Source organism: Ictidomys tridecemlineatus, chromosome 10, assembly GCF_052094955.1.
Source record: "Ictidomys tridecemlineatus isolate mIctTri1 chromosome 10, mIctTri1.hap1, whole genome shotgun sequence".
Classification (NCBI taxonomy): domain Eukaryota; kingdom Metazoa; phylum Chordata; class Mammalia; order Rodentia; family Sciuridae; genus Ictidomys; species Ictidomys tridecemlineatus.
In genome coordinates, this window is record NC_135486.1 from 39,067,648 (window position 1) to 39,089,738 (window position 22,091).

The 22,091-nt window shown below is 45.8% G+C and overlaps 1 long non-coding RNA gene across 1 annotated transcript; it reads right to left on the reverse strand.

Moving 5' to 3' along the window:
- Positions 1-8,337: 8,337 nt before the first annotated feature.
- On the reverse strand, positions 8,338-9,243 carry LOC120887221 (uncharacterized). Its single transcript, XR_005730328.2, has 3 exons — positions 9,156-9,243; positions 8,859-8,989; positions 8,338-8,768 (listed from the first exon to the last, which is right to left on the reverse strand). It is a non-coding gene; the product is annotated as an uncharacterized LOC120887221 (long non-coding RNA).
- Positions 9,244-22,091: the final 12,848 nt, after the last annotated feature.

Below are 22,091 nucleotides of genomic sequence, written 5' to 3' on the forward strand. Positions count from 1 at the left end.
CCAGCAAACTGGGAAACCTTCTTACACACTCACCATGTATACACCCCGTGCACACCCAGCCACACCTCACACACTAATTCACGTATTGCACACATCACATATGTTGATGTGTATATTCACACACATACACACCATGCTCACACATGTTCTCATACATACATTCACATGTTCGTACATATTCACACTCATACATATGTTCATGCACACACACACCCATGCTCAGATACACAGACTCAACCTGGGGTCTAAGCCAGGGGATAAAGCCAAGGCAAGACCTTGGCCTTTGTTATTTTCAAGAATGTGGGGAAAGTAGGGCTCAGCCTGCTCCTGCCCTCTGAGACAGACAGGGACAAAAGGAGGAGGAGCAGCGTCCAAGAGGTCTTTTCCACACCTGGCAGGGAGATGCCTGGCCTTGGCATACTGTCCTGGGCCACAGCCAGAAGGATCTAGGAGCTGCCCTTTCTTCCCTTCTGATGCAGCCAAAGGCTTCCCTGCTGCTCCTGCTCCTGGGGGCTCAGTCAGGTAGACATCCCCCACAGTTCCCAGACAAGTCAGAGCTAGGTGGACTTATTGGGAGGGAGAGACAGAGCTAGGAAAGGGCTCTTGCCAGTTTCTCAGGGGATTATGAAAAACGTGCAAATGGAAAGAACGGCACTTTTCTTGAAAACAGTTCTCTTTTCACTGCAAGGTCTCAGGGGAATAATATTCCTGCATGTCTAGTATGATCCGTGCTGCTCCAGCCCCTTTTAGTGAGCTGGTAAAAGGTTTTCCAGCCTGATCTGCCAGAGACCCTGATCCCCCAGGAATTTTGCAAACTGGCCTCTCCAGGATGCTCGACCACCCCAGGAAACCTACCCACTCACCCTCCTGGTGCTCCCAAGAGCCTCCTATACACAGACAGCTTCATAAGCTTCAGTGAGATTTGGGGCTTCTAAGCCAGGAGAAGTGGGTGCTCCTCAGCTGTCTGTGAGGCAGGACCTGGGCTGCTAAGTCCTGGCATCCCACTTCAGATGCCTTTTCCCAAGTCCCTCCCTGAGGACTCATCCACCCAGGACCAGGTTTTCTTCCTGGCAGGTGGCCCAGGCCACACTGTGCTCAGGCCTACCTTCCAAGGCCCTACAAATGGGATCCAGTAGCCTAAGCAGTAACTGAAAACCTTCAGGGCCAAGTCCTTGGCTTGGACTCCCCGCCCCCATCCGAGCCCAGACACTCTCCCATTCTCCTATTGTTCCTGCCTCACTGTGTTCTAGACAGCAGCCCAGAGGAGCCCCGATGGGAAGCTTCTGCCCCCGCAGAACTAAAAGCCCTCAGATTCTGCCTCCAGAGGCCCTGCAGTTTCCTGACGCCTCTTCATAAATCCTGAATAATTCCAGGCCATAAGCGCTTGGCAGAACTCAGAGCCTACACCACCAGCCCAACCCTACTGCACAAAGCAAAGGGGGAGAAAGGGCTGATGACCTCTTTAACTGGGGCCTCTCCGCTGCCTGGGAAGCACAGGGAAGGACTTCCTCTCTGATGGGCGTGTCGGGCACGTAGGGGTGGGTAGCGAGTTGCTTCTGACAGGAGAAGCCAAGAAAATTGGGCTTTTTCAGAGTTACCTGTCATTGACTAGTGGCTCCACAGCTCAATTTGGCTCCCTGAGCCACCTGAGCAAAGTCCCTGAAGAAGCCCAGGCCTTCTGCTCTTATCACAGCCCCAGCTTTAGAACCAGTGTCCCAGAGCCCCAGCCCTGGCATAATGTTGTCAACACGTCTCTCTCTCTCTCTCTCTCTCTCTCTCTCTCTCTCTCTCTCTCTCTCCTTTGTTAATGAGACTTTGCATTTTTCAAGATGTCTTTGTCTTTAATGAGCCCAGCCCTCCCCAGCTTGAGCCAGGAGTCAGCTCCTCCCCACCAGGTTGGGTGCTGCTGAAGAAGCAGGAAGACTTCAAGAGTTTTGGTCTCTTCTTACTTCAAACTCCCATTTGGGTTCCATGAAATAGTAATCCCCCCTTATCCACAGGAGACATGTTCTAAGACTCCCTGTGGATGCTGAAAACTGTGGATGGTATTGAACCTGTATATCTTTTTTTTTCCTTATACACATATCTATGATAAAATTTAATTGATAAATTAGGCACAGTGAGACATTAACAGCAATAATTCACAATAAAGCAGAACAATTATAACACATAATTAATTTAAAATGTAATGAGTTGTTTATTTCTGTAATTTTCTGTTAAATATTTTTAGGCCACAGTTGGCTGTGGGAGAAAAGTAAAGCCGTGGATAAGGGGAGACTAACTAGAGTTCTTTGGGAAATGGCCATGGGTCCCCTCAGGGTGCAGAAGTTGGGCTTATCTGTACCATGCCAGGCAGTGCTTCTCATTCATTCATTGGTTCATTCATTCCTTGGAAGAATCTATCAGGTGGTTCATTAAGGAAGCTGTACAAAGGCAGGCCCACAAACGCAGATTAAATTCAATGGAAACTCAGGGTTGGGGCAGATGCGAGGTGGGGTCAAGGTGTCACTCCTATAAAATTGTCAAATACTTATTTATAGTCTCCGAGACTGTAAAGACCCAGAAGGTGAGCACCATATCTTTTCTTTCTTTAAGTTTCCAGAGCCTATCCCAAATCTAACAGGTAAGATTCCCATAATTAAGGATTACTGGCTCAACTAATGATTACATGACTGAGTAAATGAATCGAAGACCTGAGCCCATGGCCCTTGATCTGTGGAAGGAGCCTCCAACCTGGGAGAGCAGAAAGGGAGCATTGGAGCTGCTTGGAAAGGGCATTATCACTACTCTGGCTTTAAAAAAATGATTCTGATTCTAGAACTGTAGGATCACAGGCTTTATGACATAGAAGGTTGGATGCTCAGAAACTACAGGCAAGAGTTACAGTTTGTAGCTGTTGGAGAAGACACAGTGTGGCCTTGGTGTTTGTTTAGAGTGGGTGGGCCAGTGGAAATGGCAGTGGGCTTGAATTTATTCCCATTCTCACATTTCTGCAAAACCTCCCATGAAAGTAGCATTTGTTTCTGGTCTCTCATCCTTCCACAGTCCTTGGTACACCTTAACAGTGTGTGTGTGTGTGTGTGTTTGTGTGTGTGTGTGTAAATACATCAACAATTGCAAAACTCAATTTAGTTGCATTCAACCCAGAGTTATCCAGCTTTTACCAATGCCCTCCTTGGGATAGTTATGTTAGTAAGACTTTGACATTACTCCTAAGCCTCTGCTCAGGGCCTAGTGGATCTGGAAGACATGAGGGGAGGGGAGCACTGCTTAGCAAGTCTGATTCCTTATGATAATCCATGGGGACAGGAACAGAGCAAACATTGTCATATCACCAGCCCAGACCCAGAGCCTCCCAGAGAAGAGCAGAGGTTCAATGAAACTAGAACAAATGAGTGCTGAATGTGATCTGACTTCAAAGAACCCAAAAATCAGGGAGTAGACACATCAAGATAAGAAACCAGAAAAACTGGCCCAAAGGAAATACAGCTAATTTAGGGAACTGTAAGATAATTTTAATTTGGGACTTTGGGGCAATCCAAGAAGATACAGATTGCACCTAATAACCCAAAACATGTTGATGTGGGAAAGAAACAAAGTAGAAGAAAGGTTCTTGGAAATTAAAACTACCACTACTTTTAAAAATATTTTTATTTATGTATTTATTTGTACTGATGATCAAACTCAGGGTGCTTAACCACTTGGCCACATCCTCAGCCCTTTTTTTTTTTTTTTTTTTTTTTGAGACAAGGTCCTCCTGAGTTGCTTAGGGCCTCACCAAATTGCTGAGCCTGGCTTTGAACTTGTGATCCTCCTGTGTCAGCCTCCTGAGTTGCGGGGAATACAGATCTGTGCCACCGTGCCTGGCCCTAAAATCAACATTATTAACATAAAATATTTAACAATAGGACTATAAGAAAAAGGCAAATCAGTCTCCCAGAATATAATCCAAAATGACAGAAATGGACAATCAACCTAAGAAGCCCAAACTCCAATAGAGAAAATGAAGGGAAGAAAGTATTTTTTTAAAAGAGAGAGAGAGAGAGAGAGAGAGAGAGAGAGAGAGAGAGAGAGAGAGAGAGAGAAAGAGAGAGAGAGAGAGAGAATTTCAATATTTATTTTTCAGTTTTCGGCAGAGACAACTTCTTTGTTTGTATGTGGTGCTGAGGATCGAACCTGGGCCGCACGCATGGCAGACGAGCATGCTACCGCTTAAGCCACATCCCCAGCCTGGGAAGAAAGTATTAAAGAAACAGCAAAAGAAAAAAAATCTGAAAAAAAGGCTCAAAAATTTCAGTTTAAAAGGGGCCTACCAGCTGGGCACAATGCCTGTAATCCCGGTGGCTCAGGAGGCTGAGGCAGGAAGATTGCAAATTCAAAGCCAGCCTCAGTAACTTCGCAAGGTCCTGAGCAACTTGGCAAGAACCTGTCTCAGAAATAAAAATAAATAAATAAAAAGGGCTGGGAATGTGGCTCAGTGGTTAAGTGCCCCCTAGGTTCAATTCCTGGTATCAAAAAATTAAAAGGCGCCTACAAGTACCAAGCATAGTAAATGGGTGGGAATAAAAGTCCACATCTAGACACACCTTCATTAAATTACCTTCATATGCAAATACTAATGAGGTTTTGACAGCAGACCATTAGCAACTCCCATCTTGCATAGCTCTAAGGGTGGACAGGGCGCAGAGCCATGCCAGCTCAGAAGATCTTCACAGGCAACTCTCTCCGCCTATCTGATAGGGTAGAAGCAGGCTTGTATAGACATTACCCTTTCCCTGGCTTGGTTGTTCTAAGAGCAGTAAAAACAAATAGGCTACAGCTTGCTGAACTATTTATATTGGTACTGTCACCCCGACCTTACAACTGTCCCCCCACATTGAGTAAATAACACTTATAACTTTTCTCTGAGAGGATAAAGATATGGATTCTGGAGTCAGGCTGTCTGCATTTGAATCCTGTCTCCGCCTTTTACTAGCTTGGGCAAGTTACTTAACCTCTCCGTGCCTCGGCTTTCTCATCTATAAAATGGGAATGTAAATAGTACCTACCTCAAAGGGCTGCTGTGAGGATTCAATCTTTAACATAACTAAAGTACTTAGAGAAGCACCCGTTCTGAAAGAGTGACTGCTATCTTTGGCTATTGTTATTCAAAGATATAAACATAACCAATAGAAGAACAGTGAAATATAATAGCCAGGTGGTAGGGGGAACGTGTTGGGGAGTGGACGGTGTTAGAAGTGAGGTGGGCCCTTAGTCTTCCAAGCCCAGCCATCAGTAGACATTGAGGATGATAGACCAATACTCGCCACTTGAATTTCAATTTGGATCTCTGGGAAGGACCGTAAGTAGAACAAAACATAATCCACTGGACATAGTGGACTTGGGATGCTGGAAGGAGATTTTTTTTTATTTTAGACCATCTGTTCTTTGATATTCAGCCATGCATATTTGTTACTTGTATACCTTAAAAATAATTAGTCTTTTAAACAAGTTACTAGCTAAGGTTGGCATGGCTTTGGTGTGCTGGAGCAGGCCCATGAGAGCCAATCATGCATATCCATGAGCCATCGTGGAAGTATTTACACCACAGGAATCAGAAAATGCTGTCAGGCAGAGCTTTCTGACCAGAGAGTAGATTTGTCAGCACACCACTAGATAAGTCAGTTATCCCTGTGATAACTTTCAACACTTTTAATATCCCCTGCTTGAAGTTCCAAAGATCAGAAAGCTGGTGAAAGCCCTCAAGGTCTGCATGCATCCTGAGACCTAAGTAAAAAGAAAATTTCATCCTTCTGCTCTTGAGGGTGCTTCTGAACTGCCTGAGCCCCTGAGGACTCTGACATTATGACTGAGACAAAGTATTAACCTAGTGACATTTTCCCTCTGACTTGGTATCAGAAATATGGGCGATACTTTGAATGACATTTATTCATTTATCAGAAATACATATATTGAGTATCTGTCCTATGCCAGGAACTAGACCGTCGAGCCCTGGTCCCAGCAACAAACCCCTTAGGAATGCTTCCTGCCTCATTGACAAAGCCCAGGCCTTAGAAACTCAGCAGCAGCCTGGAAAGTGAGGAGTTTCTGATTCAGTAAAAATTGCGGGTGAGGCCCGAACTTGTTTCTATCAAGTTTCCCAGAAAGGATGCTGGTCTGGGACCACACTTTGAGAATTACTGCTCTGGAGATTCCAAACCAGATGAAGATTCTTCAATGATGGTAAAAACACGATTATATTCCCACCCTTGAGCTAAATTTGGTTACATGAAGTCTTCTGGCCCAGTGACTGCCCTTAGCCTGTGAAAGGGATAACACACCAGTTCCCTGCTGTGGATTACAAACACACTTGTGAAAAACACACATTTGCATTTACTCACTGGCAATACCAGACTCTGGTGGTACAATCTCTCCAGGTATTTAGGATGATGGATGTGTGAAGGCTGTAGTCTCGCAGGCTCAACTTCAGTCCTGGCCCAGCTACTGGCCAACTGTCAGATTCTGGGCAAATTACCCATACTCAATGAGCTGTCATTTCTTCAGCTGTCAAGTAGAGCTAATAATATATTAACCTCATAGGATTGTTCTGGGGCACATGCTAAATAGGAGCACGTATGTGAAATGCTAAGTACAAAGCACATGCTCCTGAGGCCATGATTAGTCTGTACAGAAATAACGGTGTTATTTCTACTGATTTGTGTTTCTAACTAAATATTTGTATTAGAGGTGGCTTTGGATTGAGGAGATGGTCTTGTTTTTAGTGCATCCTCTATGTGCCTCACCAGACTAGCATTTGACTGGCCAGGGGCAGTCAGAGCAGAACAAAGCTCCTTCCTCCATATCCTCCAACAGCACTCTGCCCCAGGAACTTCTCAATCCAATGCATTGAGACGGAACAAAAGAGGATTTTTAAAATACATACATATATATATACATATATATATATTTAAATATATATGTGTGTGTGTATATATATTTAGTTGTACTTGGACACAATAGCTTTATTTTATTTATTTATTTTTATGTGGTGCTGAATATTGAGCCCAACACCTCACATGTGCTAGGCTAGTGCTCTACCGCTGAGCCACAACCCCGGCCTCAAGAGAGGACTTCGAGAACTCAATTGTTCTAGCTCCATGCTAGAAATGCAGGAGATGGAATTCCAGAGCAGGATTCTGGTTCTGAAATTTCCTTTCTCTGAAATAGCTATCAAGAGAGAGAAAGAAAGGAGAAATTTAGGTTGTATATGTGTATGTGCATTTTTTTTTTTTACTATCTATTCCCACCCATCACATATTCTGCCAATGTTTTACAAGGTGTATACTGTAAGTTCCGAGTGGTCAAGGGTCATGACTGTTCCATGAGCCACTGTACCCCCATGCCAAACACAGTGCCTGGTATGTGACTGGCATTCAATAATGGCATTCCGGATGGATTGAATGGAAACTGGCCCAAGAAAATGGGCTGTCTGCAGACGCTTGGGGAAAAAAAGAAGAAATTGTGAATACTTGAAACTGGATTTCTCCAGCTGGTGATGAAGTAGTTCTGGAAGAATGAACTAGAACTATAGCTAAAAGCAACAACCTGAGTGTTGACATTTGCTGGCAGGTATTCTGTGATCCTGAGCCAAGCCAGGACCTACCAATAAAAGCAAGCATGATGATGATGGGCCCAAGGCTGTGCAGCTGATCACCACCTTGTTGCTCCTCCTTCCCACAAAGACCTTGTGTCTGTCTTTGCTCCTGCTGTTTCCTAGAATGCTCCGATTAAGCAAATCTAAATACCAGATGTCCAGTTGAATTCAAATTTCAGATAAATAATAGACACCTTTTTAGTATAAGCAGATTGCATGTAATAGTGAGGACATGTAATAAAATTGTTTTACTCATTGGGCATGGTGGCTCACACCTGTAATCTCAGAAGTCTGAGAGCTGAGGCAGGAGGATCACAAGTTCAAAACCAGCTTCAGCAATTTAGTGAGGCCCTAAGCAACCTATCTCTAAGTAAAATATAAAAAGGACTGGGGATGTGGTTCAGTGGTTAAGCACCCCTGGGGCCCTGGGTTCAATCCCTGGTATAAAAAAAAAATTATTTTACTATTTGCCTGAAGTTTAAACTTAACTGGGTGTTCCATGCTCTTTCTAGCAACTCCACCTGGCCCATAGGACCCCACTTTAGCTCATACATTAGGAAAACTTCTCATCGTTTAATGCCCAGTCCAAATGTCACTACAGTTTCAATGTGCCTCCCAAAATCGAGATGTTGGAAACTTAATCCCAATGCAACGGTGAGTCCATCACGAGGACTCTGTGGGTGGGTTGATTCTGTTATCATGAGAGGGATTTGTCATCAAGGGAGTGGGTTTGTTATAAAAGCAAATTTGATCCCTTCTTGCCCACCACATGATGCCTTCTGCCATGTTGATACAACAAGAAGGCTCTCACCAGATGGACTTCTCAACCTCCAGATGCATGAGCCAAATAAATTTCTGTTTTCTAGAAATTACCCGATGGTATTTATTCTGCTATAGCAGTGCAAAACAGATGAAGAACATAACTTTCCAGGACCTTTCTGTACTGCTTCAAGCCACCCCAGGCAGAATTCAGTTTTAGCCTGTGGTCCATTTCACATCAAATCAGCACCTAGGAGTGGCCAACTCCCTTCTGTGACCCCAGTGAATCTTCTGCCCCTGGGTAAATCTGTCACCTAAAAACCCTGGAAACTTCAGGTTCCAAGAGCACAGAAGGATTCATGTTGAGGAGAGGGATCTGAAAAAGTCAGAAATGAAGAGGATCAAGAATAAAACAAGTTTTTGGCCCCACAGACACGTTATGCAGCTAACTGATCTCTCTCCTTACCTGGTTCTTTGTAGATTCTCTGGATGGTGACAAAGAAGATGGTGTGCTCAATGTCAACCTCAGGTTTCTTTCCTAGCAACTCAGATCATCATTTGGGGTGTGTTGTCCCACAACCGGGGGCATTCTTTACCCTATAGACGAGCCGAATTGGGTGATTCCATTACATGGAAGTAGAGTCAGTGGAAAGAAAAAGGAGGACCAAAGACATAACTCTGAAATAATTTTGTCACAGGAGAACTTGGAAAAAACAGTAGAGTCATGAGAAAATGGGGCAACAGGCTGTCCCCAATGCCACACCTTCAGAATCTTGGTGGGAAACATGTAGCTTTCCAGTGGCCGGCCATCTCACAGGCTGCAGGCATTCCTGGGATGTGTTCCTACAAAGAGACAGGGCTGCAGGCACCCTCTCCACCCCGCCTCTCCTTCCCACCTCCGGAAGGAAAACAAGGTTACCCGTATCTCCACTGTGGGGCCACTGGGTGGGGAAGCTGCTGCCTTATCTCCACATCCCTGGTGCTGCTCACCACATTCACAACAAATGACCAAGAAGCTAATTTGTAACCAAGATGACTTCCCTACTGGGTAATTCTGCAGTGAGACTTCCCAGCCAGAGGCCAGCCCAGGACCCTGTCAGTGCCTGATCAACATCTCTGGGATTGCCCTTCTTAACCCCCAGGAGGACTGCAGAGCTAAAAGAAGTCTCCAGAAACAGTGCCCAGTCTGTGAATGCACTGAAAAGTCCCCTGCACACCCAGGTTCCCATACCTCTTCCACCCTGCCCAGTCATGGACTCAGGTCCCTTGGCTCCTGAACTCAGGTGCCAGACCAAGGCCCTCTAAACCAAAGATCTTAGCTTCCCAGGCTCCAACCCCAGGAATTGCTGGGTTTGGACCCAGTGGAGGTTGCAGCTCTGAGACAGCCTTCCAATGGCATCAGGGAGAGGGAGGGAGGCCAAATGATCTTGCTGGCCCAGAGCCAGGGAATTCTCATAAATGTCTATGGGGTGGAATGCAACTGGCTGGCTTCTGGAGGGGGAGAGAGAAGGGAGCATGGAGGGAGGCGGGATGGGATGATGCCTAATTTCCCAAGCAGTGCCAAGGGTGTGAGACTTAGCTTCTGGAGCTGCTATAATTATATCCCAAATGGACATAATAATAATAATTCCTTGATACATGTTGCCACTTGAGCAGAGCTACTTAAAAGGTAGGAAAAGAGAAGGAAGTACCCTTCTGGTTTAGCCTGTTACATTCCCAAAGATTTATTTGGGGGCCCAGGGAGGCCCAACCTCTTTTATTCTGTTTCCCTCACCCCAGCCATGGAGACATTATTAAGCTGTGGGTCAGGCTACAGTGGGGTCCAAATACCCACTGTCCAATCCAAGGTAGGAAGGTGGTTTCTGGAAAGGGAACGGTGAGCCTCAGCCCTCCATGCTCCTTTCTGGTCTTCCCTGGGATCCAGGCCTGGTTGGGCTCGTAGCTGCTGGCTGCAGCCCTGAATCAAAGAACAGGCAGCTCTCCCCCATGACGAGACCTTTAGCCCCATCCACCATAGCCTTGTGCCCCTGACAGGAAACAGAATCTGAGAAGTAAAAGAGGCTGAGGAGTGAGGGACAGGGAGCAGGGAGTGGTCAGATCCTGTCCAGACACACTGGTGACCATTCTTACTCCCAGGCCAGAGGCAGAGGTAAGCCGCAGTCTACCTGACCTCTGTGCCGCTCATGAAATGGGAAGCACACACATAAAATGAGAGTCAGCATCCAACCCCTTGATGTTTGGCCAAGGCTCTTGGTAACTGAACTGTCACCACCAGGAGCAGGAAAGGGCTGAGAGAGAGGATTCGGAGCCTCTGGTTCTCGGATGATGTCAATTACAGTAACAGCTCCAGTACTGGGAAGCATGCATCCTGTGCCAGGCACTGGTCTCCTAGTCCCTGGAGACCAACCCATCAACCTTTATGTCAACCCTGTAACATAAGTGCTATCATTAGACCCACTTTAATGATGAAGAGAACAAGACTAGTGAGGCCAGGGAACTTCCCAAGTTGTCACAGCCGGCGTGAACCTACAGCCCACGGGCTCCAAGTTAACCCTTTCTGGGACTAGCAGCTTTCAGTTGTGGATCTCTGTGGTCAGGATCCAGGCTCACTCTCAAAGCCTTTGGATGCTGGTCACAGGGGGAAGGGGAGAGAAAAGGAGGGGAAAGGCTGTCACTGGCCAGAGGTGGAATCATGCTGTCCCTTCCACAGAGTGGCTCTAGGAAAGTGCCTAACCCTCTAAGCCTTGGTTCCCTCACTTGTAAAACTAGCGCGGTGTTATTATGTGCCCTAGAGACGTGGGTAAAAATCCCCAGTGCCAGTGTGTATGGTCCATACCTGGTGCAGGGCTTCATCAAGTCCTTCTATGACCTAGCCTCAGTTTCCCTCCTCCTTCCCCCAGCCTGGAGAGATGGGAGGTAACAGTGCAGAAGTTGAATTTCTTTGTTGTTGTTGATGATGATGGTGGACCAAATGCCTTTATTTTATTTGTTTATTTTTAGGTGGTGCTAAGGATCAAACCCAGTGACTTACACATGCTAGGCAAGCTCTCTGCCACTGAGCCCCAGCCCCATCCCCCAGAAGTTGAATTTCCTCTGCTGGACTCTCTGGCTATTTTTGACATTAGCCTTGGTAGGTGTTCCCACTGGAGCCTGTGGGGCCTACAGACAGAGGAGGGCAGGAGTAACAGTTTATAGCTTTGTTTTATGGGAAGAAGCAGCACTAGGGCTAGTCCCTGGAGACTGTCCAGTGACCTAATAGCTAAGGAATGGACCCCAGGAACATGTTTGGCTTCAGGGGAAAAGCATTCTGGAGGTTTCTGTGAGGGCCAACCACAGAAGCAAGTGGTGGTCCCCAGGGGTACAGCTGTGAGACTACACCTTCTCTCAGCCATGCTTGAGAGGGCTGCTGCCAAGCTGTGTGTCCAAGTCCCATAGGCCTCAGAGACAGAAATTCATTGGCAGCTTCCCTACCCACCGCTAGCCCCTGGGCTGCAGAGGCCTGGAAAGGGGAGGGCCCACCAGGCTGAGGCGAGAAGGCGGCCAGAGGGGACGAGCTGGGAGCTGAGGTTTGGAGGAACTGCCTTTGGCTGCTAAGAAACCAGGAGCTGCCAAAGCCTCCCCACTGACCCGGCAGCCGGTCAGTAGAGGGTAGAGTGACTTCCAACAAGGCCTTCCTATTCCTGCTGCGTGGAGTTCTCCTCACAAGATGCCCCCACATTCCCTCTCACTCAGGCTCCCTCCCTTGCCAAGACCCTAGGTAGGAGGCAGCTTGCCAACAGGAAGGCCTGGGAGCTGGGGGCAGGGGATGGACAGGGCTGAGGGAGGCAGGCTGGTGTCATGTCACATCTCTATGAGGATAAGGCTGGAAGCTTGCTGAGGGCAGAGCTGGTGGCCCCCTCCCTCAGCACTGCCTCCCAGAAGGTTCCCCCCACAGGGCCACTGATGCCACTGTCACTCATACAGGGGTCACGAGAAAGCTAACAGGTACAAGCAGAAGATGCTGGCAGGGGTGTCTTATGCCAATATAGATATTGGCAGCCAAGATGGCCCTGGGCCACACCCAGTGCACTGCGGGTTCTGCCATCCCAAGTTGTGAGTTTATTGTGGTTTCCCCTAAGAAACCAAAGGCTGTGTGACTGGCCAGGGATTTTCCCCTCTTGCCACATAGTTTTGGGCGTTTTTTTTGTCAGAGGGGTCCCCTGAAAGCCCTCCCTCCCACCCCAGGCCAGGGGGAACCACGTGCTCTGGTCCCTAAGGAAGACATAGGGGAGGGCAGCCCTCACAGGCTGTGCTCAGAGGAGCAGGCCCACCTCTGCAGCTGGGCAAGCCGGAAGACCTCTGCTACAGCTTCCTCAGCCCCAGCAGCTCATCTCTCCCGACATGGGAAAGCGGCCAAGGCCACAGGCCTGTGCGGGTGGAGGACGCTCACCACTGGCAGCAGCAGGCTTGCTTGCTTGCTTGCTTAGCTTGGGCCGTTCTCCTCTCCTCCAACACGGGACATTTCCAGAGGAAAGCATACGTTGAGGGAAGGGCTACCAGACTGTGTCATAGGGATGAGGAGGTAGAGCTCAGCCAGTCAGAGCTTGTGTCTCAGTTCTACCACTTCTTCTGTGTGACCCTGGGCAAGCCAACCCCCTTCACCAGGTCACAGCCTTGTCATCTATGAACTGGGACTAACAGGACCCACTTGCAAGAATTGACTAAGACCATGAAGCAGCTCTGAGTGCCTGTATACAGTATGTAGTCACTAAATGTTTTTTTTTTTTTATAAGAGAGAGAGAGAGAATTTTTTAATATTTATTTTTCAGTTTTCGGTGGACACAACATCTTTATTTTATGTGGTGCTGAGGATCGAACCCAGAGCCCCGCACATGCCAGGTGAGCACGTCACCCCTTGAGCCACATCCCCAGCCCACTAAATGTTATTTTATTGTTGTTCTTGCTATCCTCTCTCCTCTGAGCTTCAGGAAATTCAGGCAGCACATGTGACCTTAAGTGGAGGATATGCTTAAGGCTTTATCGGAGAGGAAAAGCACAAGGCCCCAGAACCACCCGCGCAGGTCCTTGAAGGAGGAGTGCTGTCAGCTGCAGGAGGTGTCACAGAAGGCTGCTTAATCCAGCCGCACAACCCTCCCCACAGAAGTCACCATATTGACCAGATCTATTTGGACAAGGGTCAGCATTGGCCTGTACAACCATGCTTCTTCCAGTGAGAGTGTTCCACCTTTCAGAAGACCCCATGGATGCAGGCCGTCCTGAACCCACCCTCCTGCCTCGGAAAGAGGAAGAGCTGGGTGTATTTTGATGTGTTCCAGGACAATCAAACATTCAAAATCACATATTTCATTTGGTATAGCGACGGGCTGTATCTCAGTGACTTAGAGCAATGCTGTGCGATAGAACTTGCAGTGATGATAGAAATGTCCTATAAGTGCACCACCCAGGATGGTAACCACTAGCCACACCTGTGTTAGTCCCTGGAAATACGACCAATGGGACCAAGAAACTAAATTTTAAATTTTGTTTAATTTTAATTATTTGAAGTGGGCACATGCAGTCAGTGGTTGCGGTATTTAATAGAGATTGAGCACAGGCTCTGGACTGGGCAGCTCTGTGTTTGGGTGTTTTTACCTTTCCAGAGCTTTTCTCTTCTCCTTGTGTAATGGAATTCATAACAGTACCTGCCTAGAACTGACTGGAGGATTAAATAAATAGGCACTTAGCACAGTAAGAACTCAATAAAAAACCAGCTCCCATCATTATGGTGTATAATTTCTAAGTTTCAGGGGCCTTAGTCATTAAGTCACCAAGCAGCTAAATATTTACAATGTGCCAGTCATCTTTCTAAGCAAAGGGAATTTAAAAAAAAAAAAATGAGTCCTCAAGGTCCTTCTTGCTCCAGGGATCTTGCCCTGAATAAGGAAAACTTCACAAGTGATCAAGGATTGCCATGCAGTCATGGTGGGACTCTGGTGTGGTAGGAGCCCAAAGGAGACTTATAAAATAGCATCAGGTGGGAGAAGGAGGTCAGGGAAAGCTTCCTGGAGGAAATGATGTTGCATTGACTGGCACAACTTACCCACGTCCACTTGGCCATGTCTCTGAAATTTTTGTATTAGTTTCCTTTGCTGCTGTAGCAAATTGCCACAGACTTAGTGCCTGAGAACAACACTTACTGTCTTATAGCTCTGGAAGTCATATGGCTTAGATGGCTTTGCAGGGCTAAAATCAAGATGTCAACAGTCTTGAGTTCCTTCTGGAGACTTTAGGGGAGAATGTGTTTCTCTTCTGGCTTCTGAAAGTAGCCTGCATTGCTTGGCTCATGGGCCCTTCCTTCCTCTATCTTCAGGGCTGAGGAGAAACTTGAAATCTCTCTCTCCCCACCTCCTCCTTTCTGCCTTCACTTTCACATCTCTATCTCTGAGCCCACTGCCTTCCTGTTATAACGCCTTTGTGGTCAGCACTCTGGTTCTTACCCATGATCCCAGTGACTCGGGAGTCTAAGAAAGGAGAATGGCAAGTTCCAGGCCAGCAACTTAGACTCTGACTCAAAGTTGAAATAAATAAATAAATCTGGGAGTCTAATTCAGTGGCAAAGGGTCCCAGTACTACAAATAAGTAAGTGAACAAATAAATGAATAAACCCTGCGATTACGTTGGGCCCATCCACATCCTGTCCCATCTCAAAATCCTTAATTTAATCGTGCCCGCAAAGCCCCTTTGCTATGTAAAAATCTCATATTTAGAAGATCTGAAGTTTAAGATGGACATCTTTCTTTTGTTTTTAATAGCATAATACAATTCACCTATTTAAAATACACAATTCAATGGTTTTTAGTAATGTCGACAGATCTGTACAACCATCACTGCAGTTAGTTTTAGAAGAATTTCATCACCTTAGGAAGGAACTCATATCCTTTATCTCTCACCCACTTCTCACCCTTTGCCCTAAGCAACCATTAAGCCATTTTCTATCAATTTCTCTCCCTGAACTTTCCTATGGAAAAGCAACCCAGAGGAGAGCCCTGAGTGGGAGCGCTGTGGGAAGGCAGGTGGTTGACTGGGCAAACAGGACTAGTGTCGGACACATGTGAGATGTATCTGGAACTTCCAGGAACAATCAAAGGAACTTTACAGAGAACCAGGTGTCCAGCCAGGCAGGAGGGCAGTGACCAGAGTGACAGGAACAACTAGAGTGCTGGGAGCTACAGAAATCTGGAGCATGAAGTTCATGCTCCTCCCCTCATTCAGATTTCTCGCTGAGAACAGAGCCCCACACAGGCTGCCTCCTGGAGAACACTGAGAGGGAGCCTCAGCACCTCCTTGCCTGGGCTACCACCTCGATTGACAGTACCGTTCATTCCTTTCCCTCTGGACATCTTGCTGCCATCTTGAGTTAGGGACTTGAATTAAGATGGTTTGTCTTTTTTGCAAGGAGGACAAAGATTGAGTCAAATGGGCCAAATGGTAAAGTCAGAGGGTAGGGAGCTCAGCAAAGGCAGGGACAGGAGCACTATCTGGGCCCTGGCAGCTCAACAATTCTTATCACAGTGCAGGCCCAGGAGGTGGGAGAGAGTGGGTTGGTGCAGGCAAGGGAGGAGATGAGCTCAGGCAGATTGGGAACTCAGTGGGACAGAGACTAGACTTAGAAGGAGCTGCAGGAGGGACCCTGAGGTGTTGGGAGGGAGAGCTGGGAGGTGGGGAAGGAATGGGAAGCAAGGATTAGGTGAGGGGGGCGTCATTCACAGTGGCTGTCAATAATTCAGTTGCTCATTTAACCAACATGTGATGAGCACCAGCTGTGTGCTGGCTGTCCAGAAAGCTCTGGACATGAAGGTGAAGGAGGTAGTGTTCCTGCCCTTAGAACCAAGGACAGACACCATAATCCCCAGGACTCCTGGAAGATGGACAACTCAGGTTTCTGGTCCCTTTCCCCTCCAACAATTTTCTTAACTCCAAGTCTGCTTCCTTTGGGACCAATAAATGGAAAATTGTTTCACTAAAAATGATTATGACTTCAACCTTTTCGGTGTCTGTACTTATTCAAAGGGCAGCTCCAATGAAAGAGCTAGAGTCAGGGGCAAGGATTCAGGGCACAGAGGTCCTGTCTCTACACATAAGGATCTGCTCCTCTCCTGGATGCTCCACTCCACCCTAAAGTGCCCAGGACAGGAGAGCAGAGGGGGAACACTCAGACACCTGGGGAAGTGGCAGGAGGAAGAATCCAAGGTTTAAGGATAAAGACAGTATGGAAGTCAGTGGAGAAAACTCTAGAGACAAGACAAGAGTATGCAACAGGTACCAGCTATGTGACACTCATTGATGGGAAAGCAAGGAACTAGAGATGGGTAAGCAAGAAATGAAAGTCGGAGACCAGGTAGAGATACACGCGAGAGTTTGTCAGAGCTGACAAAGGCCATCTCTCTGTAGCAGAGAGGCAAAACAGGCTTGAGCTCTGGGACTTGCATGGGGGAGGCTCAGGAATCAGAGCTGAGTGGGTCCTAATGCGGATGGTTAAGGGTTGGGTTGGTATAAGGGAGTGGTGAGCCTTTCTCAGAAAGGCCCTTGGGGCGAGAAAGCAAAACTTTTTCTTTAAAATGGCGGCTGTCACTTAAGATGGCCATCCAGATGATAAGCAAGGACCTTATACTTAATGTGTAAACTCCCTGAGCTTCCATTACTTAGCCTTAATATGTAGGTTAATATATATATGATTATTATATATAATATATGTAATAATTATAACATAGGATAGTATCTCCTGAGTACAGTTGTACCTTATATCCTCAGGGAACTGGTTCCAGGACTCCCTTGTGGGTGTCAAAATCCACAGATTTTCAAGTCCCTTCTGTATAATGACAAAGCCTCCCATATACTTGAACTCATCTCTAGCTTGCAATGTCCAATACAATGTGAATGTTACATAAATAGTCGCTGTTGTCATAATGTATTATTTAGGGAACAATGACAAGAAAAGTCTGTGCATATTCAGTGCAGATGTCATTTTCTTTCCAAATACACACACACACACACACACACCACACACACACACACACACACACACACCACACACACACCCACACACATACACACACACACACACATATATATATATATATTTTTTTTTAATTTATTCTAATTCATTATACATGACAGTAGAATGCATTTTGACACATCACACATAATTGGAGTATAACTTCCAAATATTAGCCTGTCCTCACTCACTACCAACCCTGTGGAGTGGACAGGACAGCTACTGTCAATCAGGAAAAAAAAAAAATGGAGAATCTCCAAAAACTAATGATACTGATTTGGGAAAAATAACAGAACATTGCACAATGGGAATATGCGTGGCATTATATACTACTGGCATATTCAAGGAGGTTGAGGTAGGGAAATGTCTTTAAAAACAGAAATGAGGAGGATTACATCAGAGATTCTGAAACAATAATTCTTGGCCACAGAGGTCGAGCAGAGAGCTGCTGGCCGATGTCCCTGAAGAAGGGCTTTTTATGTAAAGTTGCTGTGGCCTCTGTGCGGTGCTGTCATCTAGCAAAGTCTTTTGTGGTAGTTAAAATCATGCATACGAACCCTTCCTTCATGAGCTCGCAGCAGCTTTGTTTACTTTTTTATTGTTGCTGGGGGTGACACGAGTGACTCCATTTTGATTCTGACAACCTTCATTTCTCTCCCAGTGTTAAGAAACCTGTTTTACAGATGAGGAAACAGAGGCCCAGAGAAGTTAGATTTTTTTTTCCCCAGAGTTGCTCACCTGGCAAAGATACCAGGGCTGCTGTTCAGCTCAGGGCATCCTCCACCAACTGGTGCCACAGCTGAGGGGACCACCCAGCCTCAACCCTCCAGCCTGTCCTTTCCTGAGGCAGATGGAAACCTGTGAGCACCCCACAGTGCTCACACATTCTCCTTCTTTAAATAGCCACACTGAAGTTTTTCAATGAAACTATAAGAAAGCCCCATTTTTCTTTCAATAAGTCTTTAAAAGTCTTTTAAGGGATTCAGGATGTGCACTGGATGTAGAAAAATATTTTAACCGAAACTGAATTTCTTTCTTGTCAGTCTTTCCATGACTCGTACCATTAGTCACTCACAAGCATTCAGAGAGAAGTAACTTGCATAATTGTAGTTGCTAAATCTTGATTTTAAAAAAAAGTATTTTAAATTTTTTTTCCCAGCATTCATGTCAGCAAAATGTTTCCCACTTTATTGTGGTTCTGCTCATTTTTGTGTTTGCAGTTTTGAAACTAGGGAACTTCTTAGAAGATGTATCAGTGAGACAGCTTATAGGAATTGGAAACCTAAAAACTTAGTTCAACAATGAAGAAATTCCTTGTTCTACAGATTTGCCAATCCAGGAGCTGCTAATCCTTCAGGAGAAGCTTGGACCAGTGGCTCAGCGCCATTTCCAATGGTCCAAGCAACCGATTTCCTCTGGTCCTTGGCTCCATGTACAAGCTGCCAAGTATCATAGGAGAAAACAGCTACACTGAATAATAAAGAGGTAAAAGCAAGCCATGTGTCCATCGACTGATGGATGGGTGAACAGAACGTGGCATACACAATCAGTCTTGAAATAACAGACTCTCTCCAAAAAAAAGAATGATATTTATTTGCAAATAAGCAGGGAACATTGCAATGTGGAACTCACATGCCACAGAAGCCAGAGGTGTATTCCAAGGGGACAGAGGAAGGGGTAAAGGCAAAAATGAAGAAGTTACATAAGCTATTTTGAAACAATGATCCTTGACCTCGAGGATTAATAACAAAGATACTCAAGGATCGTTAATAGAGGCAGAACCAGTCCAAGGTTGAACAGTTATTGGCCAAATGTCCTTATAGAAGCAGTTTTTGTTTCAGGTCACAATGGCTTTTGTGCAGAATTGTGCTTCTGATACTCTTTTGTGATCTTGCAATCATGCATGAGAGCCCCTCCTTCATAATCTCCTGGCTTAATTTATTTGTTTTTTTTTTCTTTTTGGAAGGGGGATTAGGGCTTAACATGAGCAACTTCATTTTTTTATTTGTTCTTTTTAGATATACACAACAGCAGAGTTTATTTTGACATATTATACATACATGGAGTATAACTTATTCTAACCAGGATCCCATTCTTGTGGTTGTACATGGTGTGGAGTTTCACTGTATTCTTAAATGAACATGGGAAAAGTTATGTCAGATTCATTCTACCATCTATCCTATTTCTATTTCCCCTGCCTTCCCTTTATTCCCCTTTGTCTCATCCACTGAACTTCTATTCTTCCCCTCTCACCCCTTGTTGTGTGTCAGCATCCACATACCAAAGAGAACATTCGACCTTTGGTTTTTCTTGGGATTGACTTATTTCACTTAGCCTGATAGTCTCCAGATCCATCCATCTACCAATAAAAATCATAAAGTCATTCTTTTTTATGGCTGAGTAATACTTCATAGTGCATATGTCCTACGTTTTCTTTATCCATTCATCTGTTGAAGGGCACCTACGTTGGTTCCATAGCTTAGCTATTATGAATTGAACTGCCATAAACATTGATGTGACTGTGTCATGGTAGTCTGCTGACTTTAAGTTCTTTGGGTATATACTGAGGAGTAGGATAACTGGGTAAAATGGTGGTTCCATTCTAAGTTTTCTGAGGAATCTCCATTGTGCTTTCCATAGTGGTTGTACCAATTTGCAGTTCCACCAGCAATGTATGAATGTACCTTTTCCTCCATTTTCCCTCACCAACATTTAGTGTTACTTGTATTCTATTCTATTCCAACTGGAGTGAGATGGAATCTCAGTGTAGTTTCAATTCATTTCTCTAGAAAGCAACTTTGTTTTAATTCTGATGGCTTTCACAATACAGCCAATGGAATATCTCTCACTCATAAAAAGAGAGGAAATTCTGACGTGTGCTACAACATGGCCAAATCTTCCAGTCACCAACAGACAAATGCCACCTGGTCCCACTGCATGAAGTACCTAGAGTTGTCAAATTCATAGAAACAGAAAGCAGAATGTGGCTGTCAGGGTCTGGGGAGAGGAGAGAATGGGGAGTTGGTATTTAAAATAGGTGGAGTTTCAGTTTGGGAGAATGAAAAATGTTCCATAGGTGAACAGTGTTGACGAACATGCAGCCACGTGAATGGACTTAGCTGTACACTTAAAAATGGCCACGATGGTAAATTTTATGTTATGTATACACTATCACAATTTTTTTAAAAAAGGGGCATGGTGGTCCCGTGATTCCTACCACATCCCTCTTCTCTAAAGCGGACTCTAAGGGAAAGAATGCCTCTTTTCTAGATGCCCATAACTTATCAACCCTCTCATTAAGGTCATATTTCTCATTTCTGAATCATCCCTTTGGCCAGGAAAATTGTCCTACAAGATTATTTTAGATCTTGGTGGCTGACCCAATTACCATGACAAAAGGTTTGGGATTACCCCTCAGACCAAGGAAGCCACCTCCAGAGTAGGGGTGGAATCACCTTCCCCGCACCCAGGGGGTAGGGGTTGAGAGAGGGAGGAGAGTGGACCCATGAGGGGACGCAGGGTGGGCATGGAGTAGGCTGATGAAGGGGAGGAGAGAAGGGGTGGGGGCATGGCGCAGCCTGCTGGCGGCCTTCTAGCATCCATTCTCCTCTCCTCCGGGACCCACAGCCAGACCACATTTCCCGGTCTCCATTTGACTCTAGGCCTAGACCTTAAGCCATGGGCCTGCCTCCCCCACACTCTTTTTACTTTATCCCGTCCCAGCATCTACTACCTGGAGGACAACCTGGCCTTCAGGCAACTCAGTAGAAGGAACTGGGGTCCCTAAACAACTGTCCCCAAAGCTGGAGTCACTCACTCTACCATTGTTGCACACGAGAGAAATGAACTTTCATCTTTCAGGCTGAGCAGACGTGGCCCACCCTTATTTCCTTAAATGAGGACTACTGGGTCACTCCCAGATCACTCACTCACTTCTAGGACTGTTGTTATGATTTGGATCTTGAATATCCCCCAAAGGTCCATGTGTTCAAGACTTGGCCCCGGGGCACTACTGGGAGGTGTGGAACCTTTAGGAAATGGAGCCTAGTGGAAGAAAGGCCACTGGGGGTGTGTCCTCAAGGGAGATATTGAGACCCCAGCCCCTTCCCACCTCTCCTTTTGTTTCCCAGCTGCCAATCATCTTTGCTCTACCACATGTTCCCACCATGATGCTCCGTGCCTGGGCCCAAAACAACAGGGCTAAGTGACCGTGGATTAAAGGTCCTGAAACCATGAGCCAAAATAAACCTTTTCTCTTCTTAAGTTGATTTCTCTCAGGTATTTTTACAGCAACAGAAAACTAACTGACACAACTGCTTTTACTGTATAAGGACTGAGTTGAGCAGTTATAACAGAGATCATAAACCTGTAAAACCTGAATTATTTACTTTCTGGACCTTTATAGAAAAAAATTGATGATCCCTGGCCTGTGTTAGTATTGGATCTCAATACTAACAAAGCAACTCAACCTTCCCTTAGTTAAAGTAGCATTACAACCAACACTGTGTCCTTCCAGAGTCACATTGAAGTATTTTAAATTCAGAAACTAAATCACTTATTCCTAGGAAATAGCCATAGAGTATGTCCCACTTCAGGTGATTATTAGCCTCCAGATTGGTGATCCAAGCCAAGCTGCACCTGTGGGAAAATCTTTAATAGAAGTAA